The sequence below is a fragment of the Mustelus asterias genome, chromosome 30 (genome assembly GCF_964213995.1).
Source record: "Mustelus asterias chromosome 30, sMusAst1.hap1.1, whole genome shotgun sequence".
Taxonomy (NCBI): domain Eukaryota; kingdom Metazoa; phylum Chordata; class Chondrichthyes; order Carcharhiniformes; family Triakidae; genus Mustelus; species Mustelus asterias.
In genome coordinates, this window is record NC_135830.1 from 10433301 (window position 1) to 10446130 (window position 12830).

At 48.3% G+C, this 12830-nt stretch overlaps 1 pseudogene; it reads right to left on the reverse strand.

Moving 5' to 3' along the window:
• LOC144480750 (uncharacterized) overlaps positions 1–6989 on the reverse strand; it is a 112115-nt pseudogene extending 105126 nt beyond the window's left edge.
• Between the last annotated feature and the right edge of the window lie 5841 nt (positions 6990–12830).

A 12830-nucleotide genomic window follows, 5' to 3' on the forward strand; every position in this document is an offset into this window, starting at 1 on the left:
CCCATGGTGTTAAGGGTAAGATCCTGGCATGGATAGAGGATTGGCTGGCAGAAGGCAGAGAGTGGGGATAAAGGGGTCTTTCTCAGGATGGCAGCCGGTGACTAGTGGTGTGCCTCAGGGGTCAGTGCTGGGACCACAACCTTTCACAATATACATTAACGATTTGGAGGAAGGAACTGAAGGCACTGTAGCTAGGTTTGCAGATGATACAAAGATATGTAGAGGGAGAGGTAGTATCGAGGAAGCAAGGGGACTGCAGAAGGACTTGGACAGGTTAGGAGAGTGAGCAAAGAAGCAGCAGATAGAATACAATGTGGAAAAGTGTGAGGTTATGCACTTTGGAAGGAGGAATGGAGACATCAACTATTTTCTAAATGGGGAAATGCTGAGGAAATCAGAAACACAAAGGGACTTGGAAGTCATTGTTCAAGATTCTCTTAAAGTTAACGTGCAGGTTCAGTCGGCAGTTAGGAAGGCAAATGCAATGTTAGCATTCATGTCGATAGGCCCAGAATACAAGAGCTGGGATATATTTCTGAGGCTGTATAAGGCTCTGGTCAGCCCCCATTTGGACTATTGTGAGCAGTTTTGGTCCCCATATCTAAGGAAGGATGTGCTGGCTTTGGAAAAGGTCCAGAGGAGGTTCACAAGAATGATCACTGGAATGAAAAGCTTGTCCTATGAGGAACAGCTCAGGACTCTGGGTCTGTACTCATTGGAGTTTATAAGGATGAGGGGGGATCTTATTGAAACTTACAGGATACTGTGAGGCCTGGATAGAGTGGATGTGGAGAGAATGTTTCCACTAGTAGGAACAGCGAGAAATAGAGGGCACAACCTCAGACTAAAGGGCCGATCCTTTAAAACAGAGAGGAGGAGGAATTTCTTCAGCCAGAGAGTGGTGAATCTGTGGAACTCTTTGCTGCAGAAGGCTGTGGAGGCCAGGTCATTGAGTGTCTTTAAGACAGAGATAGATAGGTTCTTTATTAATGAGGGGATCAGGGGTTATGGGGAAAAGGCAGGAGAATGGGGATGAGAAAAATATCAGCCATGATTGAATGGCGGAGCAGACTCGATGGGCCGAGTGGCCTTATTCTGTTTCTGTGTCTTATGGTCTTATGAGTTGAGACTGGGGTGGCGTTGGATGATGTCACTGAGGTGGAAATAGACAGTCTTGAAGCTCATCCTGGAGTGAAATATTTCACCATGGTTGTGAACAGCCTGGTTCCGGCTCCGACAGGGAGTGGAGTTTGTCGTGGGGACTGAAGACAATGGCTTCAGACTTCCCAGTATTTATATGGGTGAAATTTCTGTTCTCTTAGTCCTGGATGTCAGACAAGTCAGGATGGTATGTGAGTTGGAGGGGAACTTGGAGCTGATGGTGCTAACCACTGTGCTACCGTGCTGCAGAATGCTAAATGGAATGAGAGAGAGAGTGTATGTGTGAGGGGCGTGGGTGGAGATTTAAAGAATGTTCCATAGAAACTACAATTGTCTGTTTTGAATTACTATCATGTGCTGACAGTGATGATTTTTGTAAACTGCTTTCAGTGGATATCGGAAGGAGAGGTTTGGAAAATGGAAATCTCAAAAGAGTCACTTGATTCATAAGGACGTGAAAATCATCAGCCTTTTTAACATCAGTGTGACTGGAAAAGCACTGAGATTCACACACCCGTATCAGAGTGTTCCAGTGCACTGATTGTGGAGAGACACAAGGACTCCGACACCATGGAGAAACCATGGAAATGTGGAGACTGTGGGAAGGGATTCAGAGCCCCATCTGAGGTGGAATCTCATCGACGCAGTCACATCGGGGAGAGACCGTTCATATGCTGCACTTGTTGGAAGGGATTCAATCATTCATCAAATCTGCTGAGACACCAGTGAATTCACACTGAGGAGAGGCTAGTCACCTGCTCACAGTGTGGGAAGGGATTCAGAGATTCACCCACCCTGCGGGGGGGGGGGAGGGGGGGGGTTAGAGCGGCGAGGGGGGGGGGAAAGGAGCAGGGGAGGGGAAAGAGTGGGGGGAGGGGAAAGAGTGGGGGGGGGGGAAGAGCAGGGGGAAGAGCGTGGGGGGAAAGAGCGGGGGGGAAAGAGCGGGGGGGAGAGAGTGGGGGGGAAAAAGCAGGGGGGGGGAAGAGCAGGGGGGTGGAAGAGCGGGGGGGGAAGAGCAGGGGGGTGGAAGAGCGGGGGGGGAAGAGCAGGGGGGTGGAAGAGCAGGGGGGGATAGACCGGGGGAAAAGAGCAGAGAGGGAGAAAGGAGCAGGGGGAGAAAGTGTAGAATTCGTGTTTCGGAAGTCGGATCAAAAACTGAAGAGACACAGGTTTCTCCGAAAGCCGCCTTTATTGCATCAGAGGAGAGATCGCAAGACCATGCACATCCAGCATGGGTTTGTGAGTCTCTGTCTGGCTTACAAAACAGTTTCAGTGATACACGACGGAGATACATCCACAAACTTCTGTTAGCCAATAAGGGCATAGCTGTATTGTTACATTTTGATTAGATTACTTTCAAGGACAAAAGGCCAATCGATAAGGCCCTGCCCTCCGAAGCCAGAACCACAATTACCTATCAGCAGTTTCTTTAACGTGATCATTAGTTTCACTTGTCGCCCTCGCCTCAGGCCCTTTCCAAAACCAGTTTATCCCTCAACTGATTTCTAGTTACGCATCCCAATTTTAACCCTTTCCTCTTCTCAATCTACCTTATACACATTCTCAAAAGAGCAAGGGGGGGAAAGGAGCAGGGGGAGGGGTGGGGGGGGGGAGAGCAAGATTGAGAGAGAGAAAGATTGGGAGAGAGAGAGAGAGAAAGATTGAGAGAGAAAGATTGACAGAGAGAGAGAGAAAGATTGAAAGAGAAAGAATCCAACCCCTGTAATCACTTGTGAACTTGTTGGTGTCTCTGCAGGTTGGATGACCGATTGAATCCCTTCCCACACACAGAGCAGGTGAACGATCTCTCCCTGGTGTGAACTCGTTGGTGTCTCCGCCGTGTGGATGACCTCCTAAACCTCTTTGAGCAGTGAGAGCAGCTAAACGGTCTCAAGTCAGTGTGAATGGACTGGTGGATCATCAGTTCCTGAGGGCTTTTGAAGCCACTCCCACAGTCAGAGCATTTAAAGGGTCTCTCCTGGGTGTGAGTGACCTTGTGGCTCAACAGGTTGGGCAACTGAGTGAATCCCTTCCCACACACAGAGCAGGTGTACGGTCTCTCTCTGGCATGAACCCGTTGGTGTGTCAACAGATTGTTAACCGAGTGAACTCTTTCCCACAGTCAGAGCAGGTGAATGGCCTCTCCCCAGTGTGAACTCGCTGGTGTACCCGCAGACTGGATGACCTTCTAAACCTGTTTGTGCTGTGAGAGCAGCTGAACGGTCTCTCCTCACTGTGAATGCGCTGGTGGGACACCAGTTCCCCAGAGCTTTTGAAGCTACTCCCACAGTCAGAGCATTTAAAGGGTCTCTCCTGGATGTGAGTGAGATTGTGTTTCAGCAGGTTGGATAACTGACTGAATCCCTTCCCACACACAGAGCAGGTGAATGGACTCTCCCCAGTGTGAACTCCCTGGTGTGTTTGTAAATGGGATAACTGAGTGAATCCCTTCCCACACACAGAGCAGGTGAATGGTCTCTCTCCAGTGTGACTGCGCCGATGAGTTTCCAGTGCAGATGGGAACCTGAATCCTTTCCCACAGTCCCCACATTTACACAATTTCTCCATGGTGCGGGTGTCCTTGTGACTCTCCAGGCTTGACAATCAGTTCAGTTACAACATAACATGGGTGCAGTCTCTCTGCTGCAATGTATTTTCAGGCTGTTTAACTGGTTAAAGTTCTTTCCACAGTCACTCAGGTGTGTGCATGTTTCAGTGTGTGTGTGTCTCGGTGCTTTTCCAGTCACACTGATGTTTAAAATCTCCTGAAGCAGACAGAGCAGAGAAACATTTCCATTCTAGATTCAAATGTCGATGATATTCAGGTCCCAATGAACTGAGTGACTATGTTAGATTTTGATGTGAAGTTTGGTTTGATATTCGTCTTTAAATTTTCGCCTTCTGATATCCTGCTAAAGGAATTTACAAAAGTCATCAGTGTCAGCACAGGATAGAAATTCAGAACAGACAATTCAAGTTTCTATGGAGCATTCTTTCCTCTCTCATTCCCCAAAAGCTGTAAATCTCCATCCCACACATTCTCCCTCCATTCTCACTCTGCTGTATCTAATATTCACCCTCCCAATTCTCCTGAAGGTGCTGCTTGAGGCTGATTAACAGATCCATGCTCACTGCTTCCTGTCCTGGACACAGAGAGCTGAAAATTTCCATGCAGGCGGCCAGACAGATAAATGTCTACATTACTGGAGGAAAAATGCGTGGAATATACAGACCGAATTCACTTCCTTTCCCTTCAGTTGCTGCAAGTCCCCAATTTCCCCCAGAATGAGAAAAGAAATGGAAAGGGGGAAACATTGATTTTCTCCCAGATGTTGCCCTCTTTTTCGGTCAAACAAAATAAACAAACTCAGATTAAATCAGGACAAAGTAAAAGGGGCAGCTCCCAAAAAGGAGGGGGAACAGCCCGAACAGAAATCAAAGTACAAAGGAAACTTAAAAACATCAAATCATAATGTGATTATTAGGGTGAATAATGCACCCCAACCCCTGCGGTGCCCAGCGGGCGCGGAAGGCGTCAACCGCGCCCGTGAACACCGCATGCTCCCTCTCCAGGGACACCTGGCCGCGAACGTAGCCGCGGTAGAGGGGAAGACAGTCAGAATGGACGGCCCCCTCGATCGCCCGCTGCCTGGACCGGTAAATGGCGCGTTTCGCCAGGAGCAGGTTCACGAGGAGGTCGCCATCCCGACCCTCCCCTCTCTGCACTGGGTGTCCGTAGATCAGGAGCATGGGACTGAAGTGCAAACGAAACATCAATAAAAGGTTCTTTAGGAAAACATAAAGGGAGTGCAGCCTAAGACACACAACATAGACATGGTCCACGGACTCCACAAGGCCGCAGAAAGGGCAGTCTTCGGAGCCCGTGAACCAGTGAATCCTACGGTTGTGCGGAACTGCTGCATGCATCACCCTCCACCCCAGGTCCCAGACGTAAGTGGGGGAGATCCCTCCGTAGAGGGACCTCCAGCGGGGACCTCCGCCGCCCGGCGGCAACAAGGCCCGCCAAGGTGTATCCGGGCGACAGGCGAGGAGGCGGTAGTGGAAGGTGTGCAGCAGCAGCCCGCACAGGAAACGCCTCCGCGCGGTAGAAAAAGGCACGGAGGACATTTCCGCGAGGCGGCTCAGGCTGTGGGGCACCTCACCCAGGGGGGGGGGGGGGGGGGCTGAGGCTTTGGGCCAATGTGGAATTCTGCCCGAACAGGGGAACGCTCGGGCGGGATCCCACCGCATGCCTGCGCCGTCTCGAGTTTGCGTGCAGTTTCGGGGCCGAGCACGACCGTCCTAAGGTCTAGGATGGCTTTGGCCGCGCGCCAGACGGTCGTCCCCGCGCGCTCAGCCAGCATGCGGGGACTCATCCAGCCCGCTCCTCCGACATCGAGCACGTCCCCGATTCTGGTCACCCCGGCGTCCACAGCCCTCCTCTCCGCCAGCCACCTGAAGTCACGAGAGCCGCTACTCCTGACGGGGGAGAGCTGCGTCGCGAGGCGACCGTGTTCCAGACAGTGAGGAGGTCCTGGTAAAAGACGGGCAACTCCTGCAGGGTGGTCGGAACACGCCCCAGTTCGATATGCAGGAGCTGCACGTCATAATTGAGGCCGTGCCACTGGCAGAAGAAATACGTCGCCATGGCACACCACTGTGGAGGGGGCTCAACGTAAAGGTACCTCTGCAGGGCCTGGAGGCGGAAGGTCGCTATCTGAGTGCGGAGGCACACCAGACCTTGTCCACCCTCCTCAAGCGGGAGATGCAAAACTGCAGCAGGGACCCAGTGCAGTCGATTGCCCCAGAAGAACCGCACGAGGGTTCTCTGGATATCGGTGACAAAGCCAGGGGGAGGGGTCAAAGGGACCAGCCGGTACCACAGCATGGAGGTGACCAGCTGGTTTATGACGTGAACTCGCGCCTGTGAATGGTCACAAACACTCACCTCTGAAACAATTTAACTGATTTTAATATTAAAATCTCCTGCTGGAGCCTGCAGCTGGAAAGATATCAGAAGCATTGGCATCAGAGAAAAATCTCCCAGTTGAGGAAATCCCCGGGGAGCGGGGGTGATGTCACTGTGCAATTGTAAGTATGCGATGAGATCACAGACAGGAACACAGAATACCTGGGTCTGTGCAAACCAGTGATCACCACACATTATGGAGGATGTGAGGCTCCTTGACAGGATGCAGAGGAGATTTATCAAAATGGTTTCAGGGATGAGGAATTATAGTTACAATGTTAGGCTGGATAACTTGGGGTTATTTCTATGATTCTATGAACTTGGGGTTGTTCTCCTTGGAGCAAAGTAGATTGATAGAGGTGTACAAGGGTACATGGAGGTGTCAAAGTTTACATGCTCTGTTTACACGTGTACAAGCCCTGACTATGGGTCATCCAGTCTCGAAACGTTGGTTCTATTCTCTCTCCACAGATGCTGTCAGATCTGCTGAGATTTTCCAGCATTTATTGTTTTTATTTTCCTTTCTTTTTCCTTCTCTGCCACCGCTCTGCCTCATCAATAAGACATTGGGACTCAGGGTTGATGCAGTTTGATGGACAAGTTGTCTCCATTCTGAACACTGGGGAACAAGCCCCTCCCACTGATTGACAACATTGCCCTCTACAAACATGGCGGCCGCACGTGCGCACTGCTGCATATTGCCCCCAATAAAGATGGCGAACGTTAACCCGGGACGAACACGAGGAGCTGCAGCCCTTCTCGGTACAAACTGGGTCCGAGAAGTTCTCTTCCGCGGTTTGCGGCTGACACAACATGCTTACGCAGCGTTTCCACCCACCTGGACGATCCATTGCTCTCTCCGTACCTCCAATCACCTCTAACAGATTTCCGAGCCCAGAACAAAAGCCGTTTCCCATCGCCATTACTCACACTGCGCATGCTCCAGTCAAAGCTGGCCCCGCCCCTCTTTCGCTCCCATTGGTTGGAGGACCGACCGCTCCAAGTCGGTCCTCCAGCACTGTCCCCTCTTCCCATTGGTCCGCGCTGCCGTCAATCAGCCGGGCATTGTGACGGTGATTTGCTGCTTGTCCAATAATAACAGGAAGAAGTTTAACAACACCAGGTTAAAGTCCAACAGGTCTATTTGGTAGCAAACGTCACACAAGCTTTCGGAGCCTCAAGCTCCTTCTTCAGGTGAGTGGGAATTCTGTTTACAAACAGGGCTTATAAAGACACAGACTCAATTTACAGAATAATGGTTGGAATGCGAATCCTTGCAGCTCATCAAGTCTTAAAGGTACAAACAATGTGAGTGGAGAGCTTCCACTCTAAACACGTTAAAGAAGCCATCCCCTACGGACAAGCCCTCCGTATACACAGGATCTGCTCGGATGAGGAGGATCGCAACAGACACCTCCAGATGCTGAAAGATGCCCTCATAAGAACAGGATATAGCGCTCAACTCATCGATCGACAGTTCCAACGCGCCACAGCGAAAAACCGCACCGACCTCCTCAGAAGACAAACACGGGACAAGGTGGACAGAGTACCCTTCGTCGTCCAGTACTTCATCGGAGCGGAGAAGCTACGGCATCTCCTCTGGAGCCTTCAACATGTCATTGATGAAGACGAACATCTCGCCAAGGCCATCCCCACACCCCCACTTCTTGCCTTCAAACAACCGCACAACCTCAAACAGACCATTGTCCGCAGCAAACTACCCAGCCTTCAGGAGAACAGTGACCACGACACCACACAACCCTGCCACAGCAACCTCTGCAACACATGCCGGATCATCGACACAGATGCCATCATCTCACGTGAGAACACCATCCACCAGGTACACGGTACATACTCTTGCAACTCGGCCAAAGTTGTCTACCTGATACGCTGCAGGAAAGGATGTCCCGAGGCATGGTACATTGGGGAAACCATGCAGACGCTGTGACAACGGATGAATGAATACCACTCGACAATCACCAGGCAAGACTGTTCTCTTCCTGTTGGGGAGCACTTGAGCGGTCACGGGCATTCGGCCTCTGATATTCGGGTAAGCGTTCTCCAAGGCGGCCTTCACGACACACGACGGCGCAGAGTCGCTGAGCAGAAACTGATAGCCAAGTTCTGCACACATGAGGACGGCCTCAACCGGGATATTGGGTTCATGTCACACTATCTGTAATCCCCACAACTTGCCTGGACTTGCAGAGTCTCACTGGCTGTCCTGTCTGGACAGTGGGGCGGCACGGTAGCACAGTGGTTAGCACTGCTGCTTTACAGCTCCAAGGACCTGGGTTCGATTCCCGGCTTGGGTCACTGTCTGTGTGGAGTTTGCACGTTGTCTGCGTGAGTTTCCTCCGGGTGCTCCGGTTTCCTCCCACAGTCCAAAGATGTGCGGGTGAGGTTGATTGGCCGTGCTAAAATTGCCCTTAGTGTCCTGAGATGCGTAGGTTAGAGGGATTAGTGGGTAAATATGTAGGGATATGGGGGTAGGGCCTGGGTGGGATTGTGGTCAGTGCAGACTCGATGGGCTGAATGGCCTCTTTCTGTGCTGTAGGGTTTCTATGATTCTATGAATACACATCTCTTTAGCCTGTCTTGATGCTGTCTCCACTCACATTGTTTGTACCTTTAAGACTTGATTAGCTGTAAGTATTTGCATTCCAACCATTATTCTGTTAATTGAGTTTGTGTCTTTATATGCCCTGTTTGTGAACAGAATTCCCACTCACCTGAAGAAGGAGCTTAAGACTCCGAAAGCTTGTGGCTTTTGCTACCAAATAAACCTGTTGGACTTTAACCTGGTGTTGTTAAACTTCTTACTGTGTTTACCCCAGTCCAACGCCGGCATCTCCACATTAGTAATAACAGTGACAGAGTCTCAGTGTAACAATGACACACACAGGCTCCAATTCATTCAGAGTGGAGATGGGGCACAGAGACAACACAGCAAAGCACTGACTTACTCTGAGTGTAACAAATACAATGTTTGTTAAAATATTTAGAGTCACATTGCAGTATGTTAGTGAACACAGCATTAGATCCAATGTAATGGTAATACAGTCAGTATCTAGTGCACCATAACCAAAGTTTAGGTTTCATTTGATAGTGTGAGTGAGTCGTGGTCTATTGATATAATGTATTTAAATTCCGATGTGTGTTACTCTGCCACTGTCAGTATCAGACAATAACCTGTCTGTTATTCCAATTCTGCTGTATTTTACAACTGCAGTTTCAGTGTCTCTGAGGTCATTTTAACTGCAGGTAATCTGACATTAAGGGAGACAAGAGGCCCAACAAACATTTGATTATAATAGGAGGACAAAGTGCAAGGGAACAATGATATTTTAAGGTGTCTGTGTTATGGTGAGTGTCACTGGGAGGTGAGTGATAAAATACAAGTGGAAACATCATGACAGAGACACATGTGACTGACTCGGCCTGACTGAGAGCTGTTATACCCGAGGTGAGAATAATGAGGACATGGGGAACTCCAGGGATTTCTGATATCTGAGGTGTATCTGTTAGAGGAACTGAAAATAATCAGTTCCTCCTCATGGTTATCTCCAGTTCTCAAGTTACACAGACACACAGGAAAGAGATCTGACAGCTCATCAAACCCAATATTTTAATCTTCTGTTTGAGACACATTATAATCGAAAAGATCAAATATTAAAACCTGAGGAGAGATACATTCAGAATGTCACAAAGATGAGTGAACTGTCTAATTAATCCCATTCACCATAACTTTGCCAATTTATCCTCTGCAAGTATTTATCCAATTCCCTTTGAAAGCTACTATTAAACTTGCTTCTAGCACCTGTCAGTTTGTGCATTCCAGATCATATCAAGTTATTGTGTAAAACATTCTCCTTAACACCCCTTCCAATTCTGTTGTCAATTAAATTAAATCTCTGTGTCCTCTGCTTACAGACCCTCCTGCACCGGGGAAATCGATTCTCTCCATCGACAAACCCTCCTGCTGCTGGGAGATAATTTCTCTCCATTGACACTATCATAAATCATTTGTCATTTTAAACACCTCTATTAAATCTCCCCCAGCACATTCCCTAATCTAAGGTGGATAACCCATGTTTTTCCTGCCCTGAAGAATTATATGGACTCAAAATGTTAACTCTCTGAACAGATGCCGCCGGACCTGCCGGGTTTTTCTGCTTTTCTCCCTGTTTTTCCCTCTGTAATCAATCAGAAACTCTCCCTGATTTTGAACATCTTGATCAAATAGGAACACACAAAGCCTGAGAAAGATACAGAGGAAAGGAGAGACAGAAAGACTGAGAGAAAAACTGAGAGAGATTTTAAAAAGCAGAAAGATGAGACGGTCAAAGATAAAAGCTGAGAAACAGAGGAAACAAGCAATACAGAGAGAATGATATAGAATTTAAGGGAGCAGGCTATCAGTTCCCAGCTATGGGGAGCAGAGTCGGCATCTCCACATCAGAGCAGAGGGAACTCAGTGGGCGGCACGATAGCACAGTGGTTAGCACTGCTTCTTCACAGCTCCAGGGACCTGGGCTCGATTCCCGGCTCGGGTCACTGTCTGTGTGGAGTTTGCACATTCTCCTCGTGTCTGCGTGCGTTTCCTCCGGGTGCTCCGGTTTCCTCCCACAGTCCAAAGATGTGTGGGTTAGGCTGATTGGCCAGGCTAAAATTGCCGCTTAGTGTTCTGAGATGTGTAGGTTAGAGGGATTAGCGGGTAAATATATGTAGGGATATGGGGGTAGGGCCTGGGTGGGATTGTGGTCGATGCAGACTCGATGGGCCGAATGGCCTCCTCCTGCACTGTAGGGTTTCTATGATTCTATGATTCAGAAACTGATCCACAGACACAGCTGGTTTTATCTGCAAATGGAAACTCTGAACAGAAATAACTGACTCATTTGTAAATGTCACCACAATGTGATCTGTGTGACTCTGCCCTGACTCTGTGGACAGATACAGGCCGCATTGACAGATGTTCTCACCAGATTGTGGTTCCTGGATTTTCTGCTCAGAAGTGAGATGTGAGGTTTGGAACTGGCAGCAGAGAAACAGGAAGTTGTGTTACCTGAGAATGAAACAGCCGGCGTCAGTTTGATGTTATCACCGTGAACAGTCTTCCTGTCTGTGAGGGTGAACTCACTCTGACAGCATCAAGAACAACCACACAGATTGCTGCCAGTCTCAGCATTACAGTCACCTCCATTCCCATTTTAAACAATAAAGGAGATTATTTGGACTTTTAACACATTCACTGAATTGGGAGATGGACTGAGGGTCATCAGTGGGAGAAATGAGGAGGAATTAGAGAACAAATGAGTTTTCCCAAAGAGGGTTATTAGAAAAGAGGAGATTTAAAGTGAGTCAAGGCCTGTCAGAGGAAGTGGGAGAGAGAAACAGAGAGGATTGAATCTCCATCAATTAGATGTTTTCTCAGACAGCGAAGAGGGATGAAGTGTGTTTGTGCTTTTTCAGAGAGAGGTAATGAGAGAGAGAAAACAATGAATAAGTTTAAACATTATCTGAAATAGGAAGGTTAAATGAGTGAGTGTTTGAAAGAACGATAGAGAGACATTAAGTGACGAAGACAGTTTCTGAGAGGAGAGAGATTAAGTGAAAATGAGAGAGGAGCGAGGTTAGAGTGTAAGAGAGTTGGAAGGTAAGGTGTGAGTGAATGCCTGGAGAAAGAGAGACGTTCAGTGAGTGTTAGAGAGATGAGAGATGTTGAGCGATTGAGTTTCTGAGAGAGAGGAGATGTTAAGTGAGTGAATGTCTGAAAGAGAGGAGAGCAGGTTCACACCAGGGGTCACTGAGAATGATCAAAATAAGGAGATCACCCAGAAAACTACCAACAGGAAACTTCAGCTGAACACATCACTCATTCTTAAATGGTCAGTCGGGGCTCCGATGCTGCTCAGCTTCTCTCTGTTCTGTTTATAATGGTTAAAGGCTGATAGGAGTGAGGTTTATTTAAAAGGATAGTGTATGGGAAGCACACAACAAAACTGAGAATTCTTGGACACACACTGCAGCTCCTTCTCTATTTGGGAATCAAATTGTTGTCTAATTGTCCCAGCAGTTAACAGGCTCCTTTGAACTTCTCCAGCTGCTACTTTAATGCAGACTTCAACCAATTTATTTGAAGCCAGTTTCTGTTCAATAAACCAGGACTGACACACACACACATTAAAATGTTTTAGACTTTTTTGCATTTTTAGTCTGGAAACATAATCCTGCCGTTTCACTCTCAGTCAGGAATAGATCCCAGTTTTACACCAATCTTTGACAGCACGTTTCCAGCATTCACCACTGTTCTTCCTGACTCTAAACACAGTTGTAAAGGAGCTTCTGTTCCGTGTCTAGGAGCTCTGAACCATGGAAAAGAACGACTGGGACACATTTCTCACACACCTCAGGATTCACCCACACGGGGACTTTGCTGTCAGTGAAAAGTGATGAAAAAGACCAAAGTGCTGTTTGTCCCTCTCAGTGAGACCCTGAAGGACTGGGTCAAGAATGAAGTTCTGTTCCGACTGTATGATCCTCCCTCAGATTGCCCTTTCTAAGCTCCAGCCTGGTGACGTTAAACACTCAAATGGAAAAGACAAAAATCTACAACAATGATTCAATCAAATGTCTATTTCACATTTATTCAGAATATCAAACCTCAACAGAAGAAAAAAGTCAGAGTGAAGATGAT